The sequence below is a fragment of the Martes martes genome, assembly GCF_963455335.1.
Source record: "Martes martes genome assembly, chromosome: X".
In the NCBI taxonomy this organism is placed as follows: domain Eukaryota; kingdom Metazoa; phylum Chordata; class Mammalia; order Carnivora; family Mustelidae; genus Martes; species Martes martes.
The window spans coordinates 113,974,631-113,999,613 of record NC_137897.1 but is presented as its reverse complement, the minus strand read 5'-3'; the positions used below and the strand labels follow the sequence as shown (position 1 = coordinate 113,999,613).

The 24,983-nt window shown below is 38.8% G+C and overlaps 1 pseudogene across 1 annotated transcript in view; it reads left to right on the top strand.

The window, feature by feature from the left end:
- Positions 1-23,845, top strand: part of LOC308337499 (lysophospholipid acyltransferase LPCAT4-like) — a 44,413-nt pseudogene extending 20,568 nt beyond the window's left edge. Inside the window, exon 2 of the transcript in view lies at positions 22,756-23,845. The product of the transcript in view is annotated as a lysophospholipid acyltransferase LPCAT4-like (transcript). The remainder of the gene's footprint in view (positions 1-22,755) is intronic.
- Positions 23,846-24,983: the final 1,138 nt, after the last annotated feature.

Below are 24,983 nucleotides of genomic sequence, written 5' to 3'. Positions count from 1 at the left end.
AAGATTATTTTACATCACTGGGCAGTACAATGAGCAGAGGTTTTGAAATCAGTCAGATCAGGTTCAATCCTGGCCAAAACTATGTGACCTTGAGTGAGTAACTGAACTCTCTAACCTTTAGTTTCTTTGTCTGTAAAATATGAATGAATGAAGTCATGCATCTATGTACTTAGAATATGACAGGTATTTAATAAAGGGTAACATTTGTATTTGTTGTTATTACACAGAGTAATTAGATATATAATACATGATCTTCATCTTCAAAAATGTGTCAAGTGATCATTATATGAAAAGCAGAAGACTTGCTTGTTGTCCTTGAAAGCTTTACAGTTTAATTGGTAAGATGATACATAACATAAAAAAATCAACAATCAAACAAGGCCAAGAACTAAGTGATTTGGATTCCCTGGCTGAGGAAAGAAAAGGCTTGAATAAAAAAAAAAATGAGTATGTTCAAACATGACCTCATCCTCTTGGCATGAGTCTATGTGTGCCCACATTATGAAGATTGTCCCCAAATTGAGATGGAAACAATTACTAATTTACTGACTGCAGTACAACATCTCCATTTAACAAGGGGGAAATGAGTGCCAAGGGCAAACAGCCATTAATGGTGCTCCCTAAAGGACAAACAATCCATAGATTTTCTACTACATCTCCACACTATCATACCATTTGCAACATGCTTAAGACGACCCAAACCAACTATTTCCATTCACTGAATTATACGAGCTGGGGGTAGGCAGTATGGAAGGGAGTGGGATGAATGTGCAATAGCCATTGTTCACAATGACAGTGCTTTTTGGAGAGTCCCCATAAATGTCACCGGGTTGGTGTCTACTTACTAACTCTCCAGAAATCATGAAAAATGTTAAAATGACTACATGGCAGACAGAACGCAGGGAGGAACCATGCACTCAGAATATTACGGGAAATTAGTCCTTGAATCATGGAGGGCTGACTGATGACCGTGCCTAACCAAAAGCCATAGCCTCATCGGCAGTATCACTCACGAATGACGCAAACAAGTAATCAGAAGTGGTGCAGCAGGAACTTTGGTCAAGGCAGTTAAAGGTTACAATGGAAGTTCACTTAGTGGGACATTTAGCCCAGTTGTGGGAGTCCAGGATAGCCTGAGAAGGATATAATAGCCAAGGTGAGATGCAAAGGAAGAATAAGAACTAACAAGGTGACAGGTTAGAAGAGCAAGGAACAAAGCTCCAAGGACACAGGTGATGAGTAACAGAAAATCCAGACACAGAGAAGATGATGCTGTTCTGGAAACCCACCTAAGGAGGAAGGGAATGGGACAGGGGAAGCGAGAAGGGGCTAGGTTAGAAAGGGTCTTGAAAGCCATGTTCAGGGCAATGGGGAAACTATGGAATGATTTTAAGCAGGTGCTAATCATGAGCAGGCTTGTTGTTGAACAATTACTCTAGAAGAAAGAGCCAGAGACCTAGATATCACTTAAGAGACGGTTGCAGTGGGGCGCCTGGGTGGCCCAGTGGGTTAAGCCTCTGCCTTCGGCTCAGGTCATGATCTCAGGGTCCTGGGATCCAGCCCCGCATCGGACTCTCTGCTCAGCGGAGAGCCTGCTTCCCCCTCTCTCTCTGCCTGCCTCTCCGCCTACTTGTGATCTCTGTCTGTCAAACAAATAAAAAATATTAAAAAAAAAAAAAAGAGAGAGACTGTTGCAGTAACAGGGATGATGTTTTCCTGGGCAAAGTTGGGGTCAGTGGTGATGGAGATAAATGGACAGATACAGAAGTATCTAAGAAATAATCAACAAGGGTTGGTGATTGATTAGATGTAGGAGATGAACAAAAAGAAGACTTCTTGATTTGGGGGATGGGTACAACAAAGAAACAGTTATCTACAGAGAGTCCCAATCGTGTACAACTAGAGAGAAGTGTGAAGAAAACCAGGAAAGTATGGTGGCATAGAACCTAAAGGAAAAGAACGTTTCAAGAAGGTTGGTTGTGTACCAACTGATACTAAGTGATGCTAAGAAGGGACTTAAAAGTTAGTAGATTTGGCATCAAGTAAATCACTAGTATCCTGGGCATTCTTTCAGAACATTTTTAATGGACACCTCAGTGTAGATGGGTGTTTTGATTTCCAACCACAGAGAAAAAAAAACCAAGTAACATGAACAACGACCTACTATAAAAGAAAGAAATGCAAGGCTGAAACCACAAGCTATGGCATACTGTTGAGATTATTCTAAAATTACAGAAGACTTGTAAATGCAGTAGATATGTCTGGACACCTTTCATCCAAATGTTACCATCTCTTAACAATAGCTCAATGATAAAAATGAAGAGACATTTGTACAATATGACTAAACTATAGACTGTACTCAGATTCTGCCAGTTTTTCCATGAAATTCCTTCTTCTGTTCAAGGATCCAATCCACAATAGCACATTACAGTTGGTGGCCATGTCTCCTTCCTTTCCATGACAGTTCTTCTGTTTTTCCTAATCGTTCAAGATATCGACAGTTTTGAAGAATACTAGTCAGCGATGTTATAGAATGTCTCTCAGTTAACTTTTATCTGAAGCTTTCTTGGGAATAGATTGGAGTTATGCCTTTTTGTGCAAAGACACCAGAGATGGGCTATTGATAATTCTTCGTCCTTCTCTGTGCCTCCCAACAGCAACAGATTTTCACCACTGCCCTGAGTATAAGCGTGCTGTTTCCCTTTCCTCCCACAGATGAAGGTTTTAATTTAATAGAGACAATGGGGGTCAGGATCTGAGTGTTATTCCAGCTCCTCTCATGATGGTGATGTTCCCTTTCTCCTGGTCTGCACCATCAAGGGAACTTTCCAAGGACTCTCCAAACTCTTCTGTGAGCACCTACTAAGGTACCTGCAGGAAAAGCCTTGAAGATGTTGCAGACTTCCCCAGTTTCTGTGGTCTTCATGGCATTCGCGGTCTTGCCAGTGACTACCACCACCTTAGATGAATTCTATTCACTATCATCTGCTTGTTGTCTTCTCCAAGTAAGCCACCCTGCCAGCTCTTTTCCATAGGTTTTAGGATACATGGTTGCTCTTCGATCTCAAATCTCTCATGAGTTCATGAAAAATTATGAATTAGAAGATTGTTCAGGTTTCTTTTTACTTGTGGGAGTGACACTCTTTCTGGCTCTCCACATCCTCAAGCAGAGAGGCAAAATCATCTATTACTATATTTTATGTAAACAGCAAATTTTTTTCTTTAAAAATATTAAAAATTCGTTATTTCTTAAATTTATGGCCTTGTTACTCTGTCATGATTTCAATTCATCTTATTAGAATAGTGTTTCTCCAATAAGCATAGGGCTCTAACATTTTACCTATTTGAAAATCCATTGTTTATACTGAGAGGGGAAAGATCCTTGACAATACTTCAAGACCTGCAGCTCCATAAACATGCTGAATAGTACATATTTGTCCTAAGCAGTGCACTGTTTGGGTAATTTTCATACAAAATACATGTTTTTGAAATTATAGGTATACATTTTTGTGATACTATTTTTTTAAAGATTACATTTGTTTATTTGAGAGAGAGAGAGAGAGAGAGAGAGAGAGTGAGAGAGAGAGCACAAGCAGGGGAAGGGGAAAAGGGAGAAAGAGAGGGAGAAGGAGATTACCCACTGAGTGGGAAACCTGATATAGGGCTCGATCCCAGGACCCCAAGATCATGACCTGAGCTGAAGGCAGAGGCTTAACCAAAGAGCCACCCAGGCGCCCTCTGATACTATTAAAATAACAATTGAAGTGCATTGAGGCACAGATAAAAGTTATAAAATTGCTTCTGGATTTGACTTTATTTCTCAATGTTTAGGTTGTTCTGTTTAATAAAGGTATACTTTGTAAAGCATCCTGTCCAGTGTTTGGATTATTCTAAAGGTAGTTAATACCCACAGTGCTGGCTTATATTTTTTCAAGTATTCTTATATGTGAAAATCTATTAATATACAATACATAAAAGCACTACTTATTAACTATAGCTACTATTTATTGCTAGAATAACTTATATTATTGCTTAAAGGAATCCAATTTAATTATTCAGCTACCAAATTAATAATTATTTCTGAAACAACTTGCATTCATAATTCTTCTTTATGATTATATATATAATAACAGGTATTATATATTTATATAATATACTCATGTTTTTTATATATATATATATATTTTTTTATTGGCTAACTCTAGCTCCCTTTTAACAGCTATGGAGCAAAACTATCTTCGTGACATAAAGGACAGCTCATGAACTTGGAATAAGATGATTCCGTATTCACATTCTGGCTCTTCTGCTTAACTAATCTTGAGCAATTTATTACAGCTTTCTGGGCCTCAATTTACTCATCTGTAAAATGACCTCATATAGTCAGTATTAAGATTTGGAATGATACATGCAAAGCAAACACAATTACTGGTGTAGAGTCGATGTTCAATAGGTAACAGCTCTCATTATCATCATGATGACATCAAATGGAATGTTATTTATGGCAAGAGTCAAGGTGCTGATTTTAACAATGGATAGTGTGACCAGTTCTGTATTTCATACCGAAGAAAATTTCAAAAGCTGTTTATTGATAATTGAGATAAAGCATATTTCGGACCAATTTTTGTTTGATAAAGCATAATTTGGAACAATATTTCTGAAACTATTATTAGCTTTTTATCTGTAAATTTCTTTTTTTCCTCACTGTGTTGAAATGTAATTGACAAAATTAGAGCATACATGAGGTGGACAATGGGATGATGTATGTATAAATTCTGAGAGCCTCCTCACAGTCAAGTTAGTTCACATATCAATCACTTTGCATGGTTATCTTTTTTCAGCTGTTAAGTTTCTGGTCTTGTGATTTTTCTGACTACAGATGCCACATATATATGAATATTTTAGACACCCCCGCTCTGCCACTCACCTCTGTGTCTTCTAAATACTGTCTTTCTCACAGATTGCATATAGGTCAAGCCTTTTTTACTTCTCCTCTGAAAGAAGAAGCGACTTGGAGGTTTTTGGCTGTGTACTTTTTTTAAAGACAGAAACAGTAACGGAAACTCATTCATCCCCAAATTCATTAAACCAGTCACTCAACGGTTAACATGTATCATATACTATGCTGGGACTTAAGGATCAAAAAATATAGAAAGGTATGTTCTTTTCCTTGAGACATGCATCATTTACCAGGAAAAAAAGGCATAATACACTATTATAGGTGCAACAAAAGGAAAAAAAGTATAAATAGCTGTGTGAACTGGAGGAAGGAAAATGGGACGGGAAGGTTGGAGGATGTGCTATTTTTGCCCTTACTGGAAGGACGAGCTGAGTCATGCTAGCCAAGGAAATAACATATGCACTGAATGCAATTGTAAAACAGCTTAGCCTTCTCAAGGTACAACGAGAGGGGGAGTGTGGCTGGAGTATAGGGCATGGATGGAGTGACAGGAGATGACACTCTTAACAGGAAGTTGAGATGAATTTGTAACAGTTTTCCCGTGCCTTGATGAATGGCTAAAATCTCGAAGCTTCTGTGAGTGTTACAGACTGAAGGGAATGAAAATTCCTATGCTGTATCCAATGGGATGATTCTAGGAGGTGGGGTCTTTGCAAGGTAATTAGACCATGAAGGTTGATCTTTCATGAATGGGTTTAATGTTCTTATAAAGGAGACCCCAAGAGATCTCTCTAGCTCTTTCCACCATGTGAGGATACAATGGGAAGACAGCAGTTTGCAATGTGGAAGAGGGCCTTGACGAGAAACTGACCATGCTGGCACCCTCCCCTCAAACTGTAAGAAATAAATCTCTGTTGTTTGAAGCACTCAGTCTATGGTACTTTGTCACAGATTCCAAAATGGACTAAGACAGTGAGCCAAAGAGTTCAAGATATCATGGTATCAGGTTTCTAAATGTCTCAAATTGAAGCTGCTAATCTCCATTACCATCAGACTCTCAGCAAACACATCTTAAGTTGAGTAAAATGAAGACTATTGGTTGTTTTATGCTAAAAATTATCTGGAAAACAAAGATTTGCAAATCTTTTATCAATGCCATGATCTTGGTTGTGTTCCCCTGAAGGCCCTCTTCCTGGTTCACAGCCTCTCACTGTGTCTTCACATAGTAGAAGAACCTACAGATCTTTCTAGATCATCTTTTATAGAGCACTAATCCCATTCAAGAGGGCTCGACTCTCATGACTTAAACACCTCCCAAAGGCCCCAACACCTCATACCATCATCTTTTTTGGTTAGTATTCCAACATATGAATTTTGGGGGATATATTCAGACCAAAACATCCCCCCAAAATTCCCTCAAACTAATTAGCAGACAATATCCATTCACACTCCAGCCACGAGGAAACATGTTTTCTGTTTCTATAGATTTGCTTTTTCTAGTATTTCATGAAGACATAATACTAATATGTGGTCTTTGGGTCTGGTTTCTTTCATGTAGCACAATGTTTTTGAGACTCAACCATGCTGTAGAATGCATCAGTAGTTTGTTCCTTTGAATTGAACCATAAAAATCTATTATATGGATTTATTGCTTTCTTTTATCCATTTGCCAGTTCATGGATATTTTGTTTCTTTCTATTTTTTGGCTATTATGAATTATGCTGCTGTGAATGTTTATTTACAACTCTTTGTATGGATATGAGTTGTACTGAGTGTTAGTAAGTTGATGGCTTAATTTTTACAAACTGGGTGTACAATTTAAATTCCTAACAGTAATCTATGAAAGTTCCAATTTTTCCAAATGCCATGAACAGTTATTATCCATCTTTTTTATTTTAGCCATTCATGATATAAAGTGGTATTTCATTGTGGTTTTATTTATTTTTTTAAAAGATTTTATTTATTTATTTAATAGAGAGAGATCACAAGTAGGCAGAGAGGCAGGCAGAGAGAGGGGGAAGCAGGCTCCCCACTGAGCAGAGAGCCCGATGCGGGGCTCCATCCCAGGACCCTGAGATCATGACCTGAACCGAAGGCGGAGGCTTAACCCACTGAGCCACCCAGCCACCCCGCTCATTGTGGTTTTAATTTAAATTTGTCCAATGACTTTAGCAACTTTGTTAAGCCTATTTTCATGTATCTATTAATATATCTTCTTTGGTGAATGCTGAATTAAATCTTTCACCCATTTATTATTTGGTTGTCTTTATACTGAGCTGTAAGAGTTCTTTCTATATTCTGGATAGGAGTTCTATAGCATGTACATGATTTGCAACTATTTACTGCTGGTTTATGGATTTTTTTTCATTTTCTTAACAATGCCTTTTGAAGTGAGGTTTTTAATTTTGATGAAATCCAATTTATATATTTTTTCAAATAGATACCCAATTATCCTAGCACTGTTTGTTGAAAGACCTATCCTTTCTTCCATTTAATTGCCTTGGTCCTTTTATCAAAATCAATGGACCTTAAGTTTAAGTATTTACTTCTGAACTCTCCATTCTTCATACCTTCAATCAATACTTCACTATCTTAATCACTGTAGCTTTATAGTGTGTTTTGAAAATTGGGAAAGTAAGAGTTCAACTTTGTTTTCTTTTTTAAAATCACTTTGACTATTCTCTGTCATTTCAATTTCCAAATAAATTTTAGGAGAAGCCTGTCAATATCTATAAAAATTTCCCATGGCGGGGGTACCTGGGTGGCTCAGTCCATTAGGCGTCTGCCTTCAGCTCAGGTCATGATCTCAGGGCCCTGGGCTCCCTGCTCAGCGGGGAGTCTGTCCTTCCCCCAGCTTGTGTGCGCTCTCTCTTTCTCTGTCAAATAAATAAAAATAAAATCTAAAAAAAAAGTTTCCCATAGGCTTTTAAAACAAGCGTTTATCTGAGAGATAGAGAGAACACAAGCGGGGTGAGGGGCAGAAGGAGAAGCAGGTTCTCTGCTGAGCAGGGTCCCTGGTGTGGGGTTTGATCCCAGGAGTCCAGGATCATGACCTGAGCCCAAGACTGACACTTAATACTGCGACACCCAGGTGCCCCTCCCATAGGATTTTGATTGTGATTGCAATTAACCTAGGGATTATTATGGAAGATTTGCCATCTTTACGATGTTAAATTCCCTAACCCATGAACATGGAATGCCTCTCCTCTATTTAAATCTCTTTATCTCAGCATGTTTTATAGTTTCCAGTAAATAAATATTACATATCTTTTGTTAAATTGATTTCCAAAGATATTATTCTTTAGATGTTATTGTGAATGATTTTTTAAATTTTACTTTTAGCTATTCAATACTAATATATAGAAGAATAGTTGACTTTTGTTTATTGCCATGTATCTTTACATAGATAAACTACTTTATTAATTCTGGAAGTTTTGCTGTGATTTCTTAGGATTTTCGAGATATATTATTTTGTCATCTTGTGAACAGAGACAGTTTTCTTTCTTTCTTTTTAGATACCTGAATACCTTCTCTTCCCCTTATTGCATTGGCAGACCTACAGCACAATGTTGAATAGAGGTGGTACAAGAGTGAGCATTATTGCCTGGTTCCTGATTTTGGGGGGACATTATTCAGTCTTTCCCCATAAACTGTGATGGTAGCTGTAGCATTTTCTTTCATGGTTACTTGAAACCATTTTTCAAGTAACAGAAATTTCCTTCTGTTTCCAGTTTCACAAAAGCTTTTAATCAATAATGGGCATTAGATGTTGTCAAAAGCATTGTGCATTTCTGTAGTTCTGCACCTACTGGGAAGATAATCATATTGTTTTTGTCCTTTTAACTTTGTAAAAAATGCCAAATTATCATTTTGCATTCCCAGTAGCAGTTAATGAGAGTTCTTATTGTTCTACATTCTTGCAAGCAATTAGTACTGTCAGGCTTTTTTTTTTTTTCATTTTGTGTTTGTATTTTAACTATTCTTTTAAGCATGTAGTAGTATCACATTGTTGATTTAATTTGTAATTCACAAATAACAATGTGCTTCTTTTAATTGCGTACTTGCCATCACTATAACTTCTTGGGTGAGGTGTGGATCCAGATCTTTTGGGAATATTTTAAACTGAGTTGTTTAGTTATTGCTTATTTTAAGAATTCTTTGCATATTTTAATTTTTGTTTATTCTTTAATTCTAACTCCAGTATAGTAATACCCAGTGTTGTATTCGTTTCAGGTATACAATATAGTGATTCAGCACTTCCACACACCACCCAGTGCTCATCGCAAGTGCATTCCTTAACCTCTATCCCCTATTTCACCCATCTCCATAGTGTGTTCTCTATAGTTAAGATTTTGTTTCTTGGTTCCTCCCTCTCTCTCTCTTTTTCTCTTTGCTCACTTGTTTTATTTCTTAAATTCTACATGAGTGAAATCATTTGGTATTTGTCTTTCTCTGGCTGACTTATTTCACTTAGCATAATATGCTCTAGATGCCTCCATGCATTGCAAATGGCAAGATTTCATTCTTTCTAATGGCTGAATAATATTCCATGATATATACCTATATCTATATCTATATATCTATATCTATATGTATATATATACCACATCTTTATTCATTCATCTATCAATAGATACTTGGGCTGCTTCCATATCTTGGCTATTGTAAATAATGCTGCTACAAACAGAGGGGGGCATGTATTTCCTTGAACTAGTGTTTTTGTATTTTTTCAGTAAATACCCAGTACTGTGATTCCTGGATCATAAGGTAGCTCTATTTTTAATTTTTTGAGGCACCTCCATACTGTTTTCTACAGTGGCTGCACTAGTTTGCATTCCAACTAACAGTACACAAAGGTTCATTTTTCTCCACATCCTAGCCAACACTGGCTATTTAAGAGTTCTTTGTATATCTTCAATGAAAGTGCTTTATTAGATACATGTTGCAAATATTTCCTCCCAGTCTGTAACATGTACTTTCATTTTCTTAACTGTATCCTTCATAAAGCAGAGGATTATAGTTTTAATAATATTCAACTTACCAATTTTTTCTTATTTTATCGATCATGCTTTTGGTATTTTATCTACAAACTCATCAACCAAACCCTGGGTCAAATAGATTTTCCCCAATGTTTTCTTCTGGAAATTTTACACTTTACATCTAAAAGTTCTAAATTTTACATTAAGATCTATCATAAATTTTGAGTTAGATTTTATGAAAGTTCTGTGTCTAGGTTCATTTATTTGCACATGGAAATCCAATTTTCCCAGTGTCATTTGTTGAAAAGATTATCTTGCTCCATTAAATGGCTTCTAGATCTTGTCATAGATCAATTTACTATATTTGTACAGCTATATTTCTGGGTTCTCTATTCTGTTCCATTGATCTATGTGTCTATTATTTTGCCAATACAGAAGTGTCTTAATTATTGTAGCTTAATACTAAGTCTTATACTGGTTAGTATGACTCCTGCAAGCTTTTTCTTCTAATTCAGTATTGTCTTGACTATTCTGGGTCTCTTGCCTTTCTATATAGACTTTAGGAATAAACTGCAATATCTATAAAATATCTTGCTGGCATTTTGATAAGAAGTGCACTTCATTTATAAATCTAGTTGGAAATAATTGGTATCTTCATAATATTAAAACTTCCAGTCCATCAACACAGAATGTTCTCTCCATTTATTTGGAGTTATTTTGTTATTTTGATTTCTTTGATCAAGAGATTTATAGTTTTCTCCCTTTAGATCCTGTACATATCATGTTAGATTTATACCTAAGTATTTCTCTCTTTTTGTTGCCATTTGTACACCAACAGTACATAGGAAAGCAATTGTTTTTGTACAATAACCTTATATGCTGTTATTTTGATGTACTCATTTTTTTAGTTTCAGGTTTTTGTATTGGTTCTTTGAGATTTTCTACATATACAATCATGTAATCGTCAAATAAAGATAGTTGTATTTCTTTCCTTCTTATAGATGCCATTTATTTCATTTTCTTTCCTTTTCTAATATTATGTTACATAGGAATGCTGAGGAAAACATCCTTAACTCAATATTCAGGAGAAAGCTTACAGTTTCTCAACATTAAGCATAATGCAAGCTATAGTTCTGTAGTTGTTCCTTTTCAGTCTGCGGAAGTTTCCTGCTTTTCCTAGATTGTTGATAGTTTTTATTATGAATAGGTGTTGGATTTTGTTAAATGCTTTTTCTCTACTAATTGATAAGACCATCTGATTTTTCCTGTTTAGCCAGCTGATGAGTTGGATTACATTTATTAATCTTTGAACACTGAACCAGCCTTATATAGCTGGAATAAATTTTACTTGGTTATGGTGTAGAAATCTTTTTATACGTTGCTGGATTTTATTTTCTAATATTATGTTGAAGACTTTCAGACCTATGATCATGGAAAAAGTTATTATTCTGCTGGTTTTGTGTGAAATTGTAACTGTCAACTAGGCCAGTTTAGTTGATCTTTTAAGTATATTATGTACTTAGTGATTTTTCTGATCACTTATTCTATTAATTATTGAAAAAATTATGTTAAATTGTCCAAATAAAATTGTGATTGTAGATTTGTCTCTTTTCCCTTTCAGTTCTGTTTTCTTCATCTGTTCATCTATTATTTTTGCAGACATAAATAGAATCACTGTACCTTGTTGATGAATTTCCTTTTTTATTCTTATATAACATCCTTCATTTTTATTAATATGCCCTGTCCTAAAGTGTAGTTTGTTTGATTTTGCAACAGACACCAGATATTGCATATGATTAGTTTTTGTATAGTATATAATTTCCTATGTGTTAAAATTAATCTACATGTATCTTTGTATTTAGGATGAATCTTTTAAGGCAATGTGTCATTGGGTTTTGTGTTTTATATTCATTGTAAAATTTTTGATTTTTAAATTAAAATATTTTAACAGTTACTGTTAAAAGTACTTATACTTATTATACTATAATTCTATTATAGAATTATATAATTAAATATTTAGTCCATTTATATATTTTTAAAGATTTATTTATTTATTTTAGAGAGACAGAGAGAGAGAGACAGCATGGTAGGGAAAGGGGCAGAGGGAGAGGGAGACAGGGAATCTCAAGAGACTCCTGCTGAGTGTGGGGCTCAATATCACAGCCCTGAGATCATGTCCTGAGCTAAAATAGTCAGACACTTAACTGACTAAGCCACGCAGGCACTCCTAGTCCATTTATATTTAATGTAATTATTGGTATGATAGTTTTTAAGTGCAGCATCTTTCTATCCTTCATTCCCATTTTTCTGCTGATTTTAGGATTAAATATGCATTCTTAGTATTTAATTTCAGCTCCACAATTGACTTATAATTTCCTCCTCTATTTTTTTCAGAAGTTGCTATAAGATTTTACCATATGCATTTAAAAATTATTAATTTTAGATGCAAATAATACCACATCTTCTTTCTTATATTGTCAGAAGCTTACAAAATATACTTTTATTCTTTCCATTGTGCTATTTGCATCTTTTACTACAACATATATTAAAAAGCTTTCACAATATGGTTATTAATTTCTACTTTAAATTAATCATCTTTTTAAATTGTCTTACTAAGATATAACTTATACACTTTAAAATTCACTCTTTTTAGAGTACAGTGCTGTGGGTTTTAATTAATGCATATAATTATAAAACCACCACCACAGTTAAGATAAAAAACAGTCCTATATCCTCCAAATTCCCCTTGTTCCTTTCTGGTCAACTATGAAAAAAACTGTTAGAACAAATGAGCAAATTCTGTAAAGTTGCAGATACAAAAATCAATACACAATAATCTGATACATTTCTACTCACTAATAACATATTTTCAGAAAGTGAAATACAAATAAGAATCCCATTTACAATAGCATCAAAAAGAGTAAGATGCCCAGGAATAAATTTAAACAAGGTGGTAAAAGACCTGTACACTGAAAACTACAAGACATTAATGAAACAAATTAAAGATACAAATACATGGAAAGATATTCCATGCTCATGGATTGGAAGAATCAATATTGTCAAAACATCTATACTACCCAAAGCAATCTACAGATTCAAAGCAATCCTTATCAAAACTCCAATGGCACTTTTCAAGGAAAAAGAACAAATAGTCCTAAAATTTCTATGGAACTACACAGACTTACACACACACCAAAAACAAAATAGCCAAAGCAATCTTGGGGAAAAAGAACAAAGCTGGAGTCATCACACCCCCTGATTTCAAACTATATTACAAAGCTACAGTAATTAAAGCAGTATAGCATTGGCATAAAAACAGACACATAAATCGGTGGAACAGAATAGGGAGCCTGAAAATAAACCCACGCAGAAATGGTCAATTCACTTGTGACAAAAGAGCCAAGAATATACAATGGTAAAAGGACAGTCTCTTTAATAAATGGTGCTGGGAAACATGAAAAAGAATGAAACTCAACCACTATCTTACACCATACACAAAAATTAACTCAAATGGATTAAAGACTTGAATGAGACATGAAACCATAAGCCTAGAAGAAAACATAGGTGATAAGCTCCTTGACATAGGTTTTGGTTATGATTCTCTTAATCTGACAACAAAAGGAAAAACAACAAAAGCAAAAATAAGTAAGTGGGATTGTTGTACACACACACCAAAAAAAGCTGCTACACAGCAAAGGACACCATCAACAAAATGTAAAGGCAATCTCCAGAATGGGAGAAAATATTTGCAAATTATATATCTGATCAGGGGCTAATATCCAAAATATATAGAACTCATACAATTCAATAGCAAAACAAAAACAAAAACAAAAACAAACAGCCCAATTAAAATACAGGCAGATGATTTGAACAGACATTTCTCTTAAAAAAAAAAAAAAAAGACATTCAGGGGCACCTGGCTGATACACTCAGTTAAATATCTGACTCTTGGTTTCAGTTCAGGTCGTGATCTCAGGATCATGAGATCAAGCCCTGGTCAGGCTCCACACTCAGCATGGAGTCTTCTTGAGTTTCTCTCTCCCTCTCCTGGTTCCCCCTCAACAAAATAAATAAATCTTTATAAAAAAGACATTCAGATGGCCAACTGGTACATGAAAAGATGCTCAACATCACTCATCATGAGGGAAATGCAAATCAAAACCACAATGAGAAATCACCTCATACCTGCTAAAATGGCTGTCATCAAAAAGACAAGAGATGACAGGTTTAGTGAGGACAGACAGAAAAGGGAAACTTAGTACACTGTTGGTAGGAATGTAGATGGGTGCAGCTACACTGGCAAACAGTATGGGTGTTCATCAAACAATTAAAAATAGAAATACCGTATGATTCAGCAATTCCACTTTGGGGTATTTACTCAAAGAAAATGAAAACAGTAATTCTAAAAGATGCATGCACCTCCACACTCATTGTACTATTACTTACAATAGCCAAGGTATGGAAACATCCTAAGTGTCCACCAAAGGATGAATGGATAAAGAAATTGTAGTGTGTGTGTGTGTGTGTATATGATGAACTGTTATTCAGCCATAAAAAAGAATGAAATCTTGCCATTTTGGGCAACATGAATGTACCTAGAGGATATTACACTAAGTGAAATAAATCAGAGAAAGAAAAAAGCTATATACCATCCCTCTTACATATGGAATTTCAAAAACCAAAGCCAAAAACCAAACCAAATCAAACCAAACAAAACAAACCCTCATAGATGCAGAGTGTGGCACTCTTTTTTTTTTTTTAAGATTTTTATTTATTTACTTGACAGACAGAGATCACAAGTAGGCAGAGAAGCAGGCAGAGAGAGAGGAGGAAGCAGGCTCCCTGCTGAGCAGAGAGCCCCTCAGAGATGCAGAGAACAGGATAGTGGTTGCCAGAGTTGGGGGGTGGGAGAAATAGGGAACATGAATCAAAGGCTAAAAAGAAAAAAAAATAACTGCTGTGAAACAGATGTAGAAATTTGGAATATTTCTTAAGTGCCAAACTGTTTTCCAGGATAGCTGTGTCATTTTATGTGTGAATGTGTGAATGATCCAGATTTTCTGCATCCTTGCTCACTTTTTGTGTTATCACTGTTTTTTTTTTTTTTTGAGATTTCATTTATTTATTTGACAGAGAGAGACACAGAGAGAGGAAACACAAGCAGGGGGAATGGGAGAGGGTGAAGCAGGCTTCCCGCCAAGTGGGGAGCCCAATGTGGGACTCGATCTCCGGACCCTGGGATCATCACCCAAGCCGTAAATGCAGATGGTCAATGACTGAGCCACCCAGGAGCCCCTATTTACCATTCTTTGAACTTCTTTGGCCAGGTTTTTGTTCAAGCCTTTAAAGGCTCCTGACCACTTTCTAATTGAAGTGTCTGTTTTTATTGCTGAGTTCAAAAAGTTCTTTCTAAGTTTTTATCCTTACCTCTTAGTTTCTATACAATTATATTTATTGGGAATTATGCTCATGAAAAATTATTTCATGTGTAGACATTCAGATAAGATTAATTCAGTCTGAATTTGAGAAATATCAGTTTTCTTATGGCTTTATCCAGAAATATGTGATTTTTATGGTTTTCTATGAATATTTGGTTTTCCACAAATTTACCAGTATATAAGTTGAGAAGGAGTTCTATGTGTAAATCATAGATTTGCATGCATCTATGTAAAATCTTTTATTTGTTTTCTTCTTTCCTTACTACCCGATCTTTGAAAAATAATTTTAACAAAGGGAATGCAGGAAAGTCAACTATTAACTTACAGAGTGTGTTTTGTAGTAAGACAGCCCATCAAAAACCTGTCAGTATCAGTACTGATATGCAGCTGAATCCATGCATCTTACATTGCCAAGTCTAAAGTTTTATTAATGTTTAATTATGGACCATATATAATAGAAAAGATAATTCTTATGTATTAAATGATTGCATTTAGTACTTTGGGAAAAAGTTTAATCAGAAAACCATAGAGTGCATGGATGTTATTGCTGTAATTGCCTGCTGGAGCAGACATTCATCAATACTATATGGACATGTGATGTTGAAAGGTTTGGGGAGGAGATTACGGAAAGAATCAATATCATTCTGAGTATTGATCTACATAGAAGAGCAAATTATGCATCTTTAAGTGTATAATTAAAAATAGACCCAAGTCTGCAAAAATAAATATTGGCATTTGCATTTTATATTACAAACTGGAAGTCAATCTTCCATTTTAGTCATGCTAGGTCTTCAAAACTGAATAGCCTTTCAATGACAAATGAATTTGGGCCTAGAAAAAAGGCAAACATTTTCATCATTTCCCCTGGTCCATCTTGACTAGGGACAAACCTTGAACATCCCATGCAGTAGTGCAAATAATATGAACTTGGAATTCACATAGTTCTGGGTCAGAATTTAAATCCTGGCGTCAGGGAAACTGAACACCTTTATATTTTAGTTTCTTTATCTGTACATTGGGGAATGTATCTAACTGTGTAAGAGTATTCTAAATGTTGGATAATGTTCCCATCCATACTTTTTTTTTAAAGATTTTATTTCTTTATTTGACAGACAGAGATCACAAGTAGGCAGAGAGAGACGGAGAAGCAGGCTCCCTGCTGAGCAGAGAGCCTGATGCGGGGCTCGATCCCAGGACCCTGGAATCATGACCTGAGCCGAAGGCAGAGGCTTTAACCCACTGAGCCACTCAGGCACCCCCATCCATGCTGTTACATGCAGCTCTTATTAGTTCTTTTTAACTGTTGTACATGATCCTCCATTTTGAATAAACTCAATGCCTTTATTCGTGTTTGATGAGCACTTAAGTGAAACTACAGGATCACAGGGCTTATATATACAGGCCTACTTCATAAAATATTTGCAAAATATCCCCAGAAGTGGTGTGATCATTTCCACTCTTGTCAGAATTTCCCAAGTTCTCTTTGATCTGCATCAATGCCAATACTTGGTCTTACCAGATTTTAAAATGTATGCAATTCTGATACACTTGAAATGATACTTCAATTTTGTTGATGTTGAGCATCTTCTCATGGGTATATTGGCCATTTGATCTCCCTTTACTATAAGTGTATTATTCTCATCTCTCACTTGCCTTTTATTACTTTAATTCTTGATTTGTAGTAGCTACTACCTCCGTTGTTTATAGTAATTGAAATATGTTCCTGACTGGGACTTGTCTTTCAGTGTTAGTTATAGCTACTTTTATTAGACAGAATTTTTGATATTAATGTGTCATATTTATACCATTTCCTTTCCGATCTGTGGCTTTGCAACATATGCATCTACCACATCTTCTATCGCAGTTAATGGTAAATCCATCCATGTAGTTTCTCCTTCATCTTTCATTCCTCTCATTCTCTAACAACTCATCTCCCATCAGCCATAAAATCCTCATGGATTTAGCTTCAAAAATTACCCAGGACCCAACTAAATACTTCTCCTCACATTATCCATTACCACACTGGTCCGGATCACCACCATCTCTAGCATGGATCACTGAGATAATCTCCTATCCAGTCCCCTGCTTTTTCCCTCTTAGTCTTTTCATTCCTTCCTCTTTACGGTAGCTAGACTGATTCTGCACACATATATGACAGATCATATGACTACAATTCTTCTAACAGGTCCCACTAGATTCAGAATAAAAGCCAATGTTTGGACAATATTCTGTAAGTTTCTACCCAACTCCCTTTTCCTAACACCCTCTGATCTACTCTTCCCTCTTTACCTCTCTGACCCCATCTCCAAAAACTCTCCCCTACTGGCCTACTTTCTGTTTGTGACTTTCACAATTATTCTTTGCTCTTCCAGAAAATCTCTTCCACAGAGTTCATTCTTTCAAATACTGCTTTGATGTCACCTTCTCAGTCAGACATTCGCTAACAACTAGATTTAAAAGTAACTTCCTCCTGGAGTGCCTTGGTGGCTCAGTCGCTTAAGCATCTGCCTTGAGCTCAGGTCATGATCTCGGAGCATACTGTAGAAGCAGAGAGTAGAATGGTGGTTACCTGGGGCTGAGGAGTGGGGGAAATAGGGAGATGCTGGTCAAAGAGTACAAGCTTCCAGTTAGAAGATGAATACATTCTGGGGATCTAAAGTACAGCATAATATATTATAGTTAACAATGCCAAATTATGTACTTGAAAGTTGCTAAGAGCGTAGACCTTAAATGGTCTCCCCACAAAAAGAAATGGAATTATGTGATGTGTGGAATGTGTTAGCTATAATGCTATGGTGGTAATCAAACTGCAACACATCAGTGTTCAAATCAACATACTGTACACCTTAAACTGTCTCCATGTTATATGTCGACTATAGCTCAATGAAGCTGGGGGAAAAGTTTGTCAAAACAAAACAAAACCAAAAAGTCTGTGCCTTCCAGCTTGAGCATGGTCACCCTCCGTCTCTTAGATCTCTTATTCTGATGGAATCATCTGCCTCATGAGGCAGCCCTGTGAAGAGCCCCCCTTGTAGTTAGGAACTGAAAATCTCCAAAGAGTCAAATAGGTAACTTTAGAAACCAAGAGCTCCTTTCCTCATCAGGAAGCCTCCTAAGACCTCAAGCCAGCGGCACATAGAGAATTTTAAGGATAAAATAATATACCTGTACCAACTACTTTTAGCCACAGTAATGCTGCAGAACAACCCATCATAAAACCCCGTGGCATATGATAATCATTTCTGTAACTCACAAGAATATAAGGTAGAGCTAAACTAGGCTGGGCTAAGTTAAACTTAGCTACACTTGTTCATAACTGGGAGTTAGAAGGCTCTGGCTGACCTAGAATTTTTTCATCGGAGCTGATTGGGATGACCCAGCTGTGCTGCATGTAACTAGCCTGCCTGGTCATGTTCTCGCAGCAGAAAATCCAGAGTAAGCAAGCCCAAAAGCACTTCTCAAGCCTCTGCTTGTGTCATATTTGCAAATATCTCATTGGCTAAAACAATTCAGAGCTACAACCCCAGAGTCAAAGTGGGAGGGCACTAAAAGAAATGGTTTATTGTTGTCTCCCTTGATTGAAGGCTACTGATAAATTCACTGGGAAAAAAAAATTTAATTCACTGGGCACTTAAGAAACCTTGAGTCATCTGCCATAGACTCATTGTATCACCTTGAAAATGGCTTTTGTGCTTTGGGTCTCATTTCCCTCCAGCAATACAGTTTTGTTTATTACACAGAGAGAATTTCTTAATGTTTTATATATGTCTATGTGATGTGACTGTAACATCATGAGGTCAGGAAAGGAGAATGAACATGAAGTTTGTTTACGCTAGGAAAGTATTTTGTTAAGAGATCAAATGTAGGATCTGATCTTTTAACTAGGCAGCAATTGGTGACCAAAGGTGACCAAAGGAATAATAGCCTTAGTACTTTTGAACTAATACTACTGAAGTTTATGTCATTTAGAAAGAAAAGCAATTGAGTAAATAAGTACACCAGGTAAGTTTCACTTCCAGTATGAAGGAGTGCTCTTTTAACAAACAAATCCTCCCAGAAATAACACTGATAAGCCCTGGATGAGTTATTTTTAAAACAACTAATGCTATAATTATTTTTTAAATAAGTGGTGCTCTGGAGATTTAACAGGGGCAGGCAGAATTTTGGAGGGGAGTCAAAACTTGGAGCAAGCGATTGGCATGGAGTGAAAGTTGTTGGGTGTATGTATGTATAGGTGTGTGTACACACACAGACACATGCTGTGCCCTGAGGGCGAGTACACTGCATGAAACTCCAAAATAAAACATTTCTGTAAGGGAGAAGCATGGGAAGGAGTCTGAAAACATCAAGTTTCTGGATGGTAGAGATCCAGGGAAGGTTTTTCTGAAACCTCAAATAAACATGGTATGACCCAGCTTTCCCGGTCCTAGGTATTCACTCGAGAGAATGAAAGCTTAGAGACATACAAAGAGTAGTATATAAATGTTGATAACAACTTTATGTGAAATAGCTTTATTCATAATAACCAAAAAGTGAGAGCAACCCAAATGTTCATCATTTCATTAACGGATAACTAAAATGTGGGATATCCATATAGCGGACTACTGATACAAGGATATAGTGGTTACTCCCTTGGCACAAGGCAACACAGCTCTGGTGCCATTCCCCCCTGAGAGCTCCGACTGGGATACAGCTGAAGCTGGTCTTCAGCTAAATTCACAACTCAGCTACACTTCATTCCTACCCTAACCTGCTTCCCTCACTTACATCCCAGTACCCCCTGAAAGCACTCAACCATTAAATCGCTTGCACAAGAATATCCTTCTCATGCTCTCTTCTGAGAAATACATGCTAAGACAATTGGTAACATAAGTGTGCCTAGGAAGCAGATTCTAAGAATGGGGAGACAGAATTTGGTTACTCCCCGCTGGCTGGCAAATCACTACTTGGAGATTGGGTGTTGGTATTCCCCAGAATGTTTCGACAATACAGTTGTCATTCACTGTGGTGAACTGAGACGAGACACAGATAAAAGGGAATGGACTGACCTGTGCAGTATCTCTGGCATTGAAACAAAGACAGGGAAATGGTAATAATAATTAATAATAATAATAATAGTGAAACTGGCTGGTCATTGCTGGGTGCCGGTGATGCTTTGAAGAGAAAAAAAAATAAGATTCAGTTCAATTAATCATCAATTCAAAGCAAAGTATAAGTTAGAGGGCTCCTTAGCAGTGTTCAAAGAAACTCGTATCTCTTATTACCAAAGGTCTGGCTGAGCCAAAGATCAGACAGACCCAAGGCTTCACTGTTCGGGTAGCACAATCTCAGAAAATGTTGAATGGATTCTCATACTCAGTAAGCATCCTGGGCCAAAGTCACAGCCTTAAAATGGTTGAAAGTTGGAATATGAGATAGTGATTTTTGCATAAATGCGAGAATCTTGAAGCTCTAGATTTTCTTAAATCCTCTGAGCCTACAGAGATGGCTCACTGCTGCTTGAGAGAAGAACTTTCTCACTTGCCTTTCTTACCATGCTGAGGACCTTTATACCACATAGAGGACTATAGTAATACAGGCCCTCTTTCTATCTGTGCCCACCAGACTAATATCTATATTCAGATCTCGGCATGACCCCAAAATTAACAAGCATAACAAGGTCACAGGTTACAAGGCCAACATGTAAAAGTCAATGCAATTGGGGAGGAGTCAAGGTGGCGGAGCAGTAGCAGGCTGAGACGACATCGGGTAGCAGGAGATCAGCTAGATCGCTTATCTAACCACTGTGAACACCTACAAGTCCAATGGGAAATCGAAGAGAAGAAGAGCAACAATTCCAGAAACAGAAAATCGACTACTTTCTGAAAGGTAGGACCTGCGGAGAAGTGAATCCAAAGCGACGGGAAGACAGACGGCGGGGGGAGGGGCCGGCTCCCGGCAAGCGGCGGAGAAACGGAGCACAAAATCGGGACTTTTAAAAGTCGGCTCCACGGAGGGACATCGCTCCAGAGGCTAAAGGGGGGGGGAGCCCACGCGGGGTCAGCGTAACCCCAGGTCCTGTGGGGTCACAGAAAGACCGGGGGTGTCTGAGTGCCGCAGAGCTCGCAGGTATTAGAGCGGGGAAGCCGGCTCCAGCGACAAAGCCGAGGAGTGAGCTCTAAGCCCGGGGTTACCTTGTGCCGGTCGCAGGCTGGGTGGGCTCGGAGCGCGGCCGGAGGCTGCGGAGACGGAAGTGAATGGGCGCTTTTCTCCAAGTGCCAGCAACTGACTGCTTTCCTCCAGGCGCGACCGCAGGCCAGGGAGGCGGGGCGGTTGGGCACTTTTCTCTGAGGGCGCACTGAGGAGCGGGACCCCAGCTCTCGGCTCCTCCGGGCCGGAGACCGGGCGGCCGCCATCTTCATTCCCGTCCTCCGGACTCTACGGAAAGCGCTCAGGGAACAAAAGCTCCCGAAAGCAAACCTGAGCGGATTCCTTAGCCCGGCCCCTGGCAAGGGCGGTGCAATTCCGCCTGCGGCAAAGACACTTGAGAATCACTACAACAGGCCCCTCCCCCAGAGGATCAACAAGAAGCCCAGCCAAGACCAACTTCACTCACCAAGAACAGCAGAATTCCACAGGAGGAGAAAGCAAATCCTACCTGGACAAAATGACAAGGCGGAAAAACTCACCTCAAAAAAAAGAACAAGAGGCCGTACCGAAGGCTGGAGACCTAATCAATACGGACATTGGTAACATGACAGATCTAGAGTTCAGAATGACAATTTTCAAGGTTCTAGCTGGGCTCGAAAAAGGCATAGAAGATATTAGAGAAACCCTCTCCGGAGAGATAAAAGCCCTTTCTGGAGAAATAAAAGAACTAAAATCTAACCAAGTTGAAATCAAAAAAGCTATTAATGAGGTGCAATCAAAAATGGAAGCTCTCACTGCTAGGATAAATGAGGCAATTAGTGACATAGAAGACCAAACGACAGAGAATAAAGAAGCTGAGCAAAAGAGAGACAAACAAATACTGGACCACGAGGAGAGAATTCGAGAGATAAGTGACACCATAAGACAACACAACATTAGAATAATTGGGATTCCAGAAGAAGAAGAAAGAGAGAGGGGAGCAGAAGGTATATTGGAGACAATTATTGGAGAGAATTTCCCTAATATGGCAAAGGGAACAAACATCAGAATCCAGGAGATGCTAAGAATGCCCCTCAAAATAAATAAAAATAGGTCCAGGCGGGGCCCTGGCCGGAGCGCTGCAGCAGCAGCCGCTGCTCTGCAGAGCGGGGCCCGGGGTGGGGGCCGGGGCGCCCTCGTTCCCACCTTCTCCGCCGCTATGAGCCAGGGAAGTCCAGGGGACTGGGCCCCCCTCGACCCTGCCCCCAGATCCCCAACGCCCCCCAAACCCTTCGTGCATGAGTTACACCTCTCCCGCCTCCAGAGGGTTAAGCCCTTCTTCGCTTCAACCAAGCCATTTTAGCATCCCGGCATGACCCGGCTTCTCGGCGCAGAGTGGTGGAGGAGGTCTGAAGGCGGGCTACCTCAGGAGGCAAGTGGCCCCAGGTACTATTCTTTCCTGAGGGCACCTCTTCCAACAAGAAGGCTTTGCTTAAATTCAAACCAGGAATGGAATTTAGGAGCCTTCATCACTGGGGTGCCTGTGCAGCCTGTCCTCATCCAATACCCCAACAGTCTGGACACCACCAGTTGGGCATGGAGGGGCCCTGGAGTACTGAAAGGCCTCTGTCTCACAGCCCCTCAGCCCTGCAGCATCGTGGATGTGGAGTTCCTCCCTGTGTACCACCCCAGCCTGGAGGAGAGCAGGAACCCCACCCTCTATGCCAACAATATCCAGAGGGTAATGGCACAGGCTCTGGGCATTACAGCCACTGAGTGTGAGTTTGTAGGGAGCTTGCCCGTGATTGTGGTGGGCCGGCTGAAGGTTGCCCTGGAGCTGCGGCTCTGGGAACTGGGAAAGGTGCTTCGGAAGCCTGGGTTGTCTCCTGGCTGTGTGGACACTGGGGCAGAGCCAGACCGGAGTCGAATGATCAGCCAGGAAGAGTGTGCCAGGCAGCTACAGCTCTCTGACCCCCCAGACGGTGGCTGGAGCCTATAGCTACTTCCAGCAGGATGCCCAAGGTTTGGTGGACTTTCGAGATGTGGCCTTGGCACTGGCAGCTCTGGATTGAGGCAGGAGCCTGGACGAGGTGACTCGCTTGGCCTTTGAGCTCTTTGCCGAGGAGCAAGTAGAGGGGCCCGGCTGCCTGCTGTACAGAGACGGCTTCAGCACCATCCTGCACCTGCTGCTGGGGTCCCCCCGCCCTGCTGCTGCAACTTTGCATGCTGAGCTGTGCCAGGTGGGATCCCACCAAGGCCTCTCCTTCTGTCAGTTCCAAGACTTCTCCCTCCATGACCCGCTCCACGGGAAGCTCTTCAGCACCTACCTGCGCCCCTCCCCGAAACCACAGGCCTCAGCCCCAGGCGACCGCATGGCTCTGGCCAACGGGACTGTGCCAGCGCCCAAGCAGAAAGGTGACTGAGAGCCTCGACCTCCCCAGCTCGCCTCCAGCCTGCCCTGTGCCTCAAGCCCATTTCTGCTCCTGCTTGAGTTTTTTCGTTACTGTTGTTGGTTGGTTTTTTTTTTTAAGTTGATTTTCATTTTTTGTTTTTTTTTGTAAAAAACTATTTTATATATAAATATAAATATATATCTATATCTATTTAAAAAAATACAAATAAAAATAGGTCCACACCTCATCACCTGATAGTAAAATTTACAAGTCTTAGCGACAAACAGAAAATCCTGAAAGCAGCCTGGGAAAAGAAGTCTGTTACATACAAGGGTAAAAACATTAGATTGGCAGCAGACCTATCCACAGAGACCTGGCAGACCAGAAAGAACTGGCCTGATATATTCAGAGCACTAAACAAGAAAAACATGCAGCCAAGAATACTATATCCGGCTAGGCTACCATTGAAAATAGAAGGAGAGATAAAGAGCTTCCAGGACAAACAAAAGCTGAAAGAATTTGCAAACACTAAACCAGTTCTACAGGAAATATTGAAAGGGGTCCTCTAAGCAAAGAGAGACCCTAAAAGTAGTAGATCAGAAAGAAACAGAGACAATATACAGTAACAGTCACCTGACAGGCAATAAAATGGCACTAAATTCATATCTCTCAATAGTTACCCTGAATGTTAATAGGCTAAATGCCCCAATCAAAAGACACAGGGTATCAGAATGGATAAAAAAACAAAACCCATCAATATGCTGCCTACAAGAGACTCATTTTAGACCCGAAGACACCTCCAGATTTAAAGTGAGGGGGTGGAAAACAATGTACCATGCTAATGGACATCAGAAGAAAGCTGGGGTGGCAATCCTTAGATCAATTAGATTTTAAGCCAAAGACTATAATAAGAGATGACGAAGGACACTATATCATACTCAAAGGGTCTGTCCAACAAGAAGACCTAACAATCTTAAATATCTATGCCCCTAACATGGGAGCAGCCAACTATACAAACCAATTAATAACAAAACCAAAGAAATACATTGACAGTAATACAATAATAGCAGGGGACTTTAACACTCCCCTCACTGAAATGGACAGATCATCTAAGCAAAAGATCAACAAGGAAATAAAGGCCTTAAATGACACACTGGACCAGATGGAC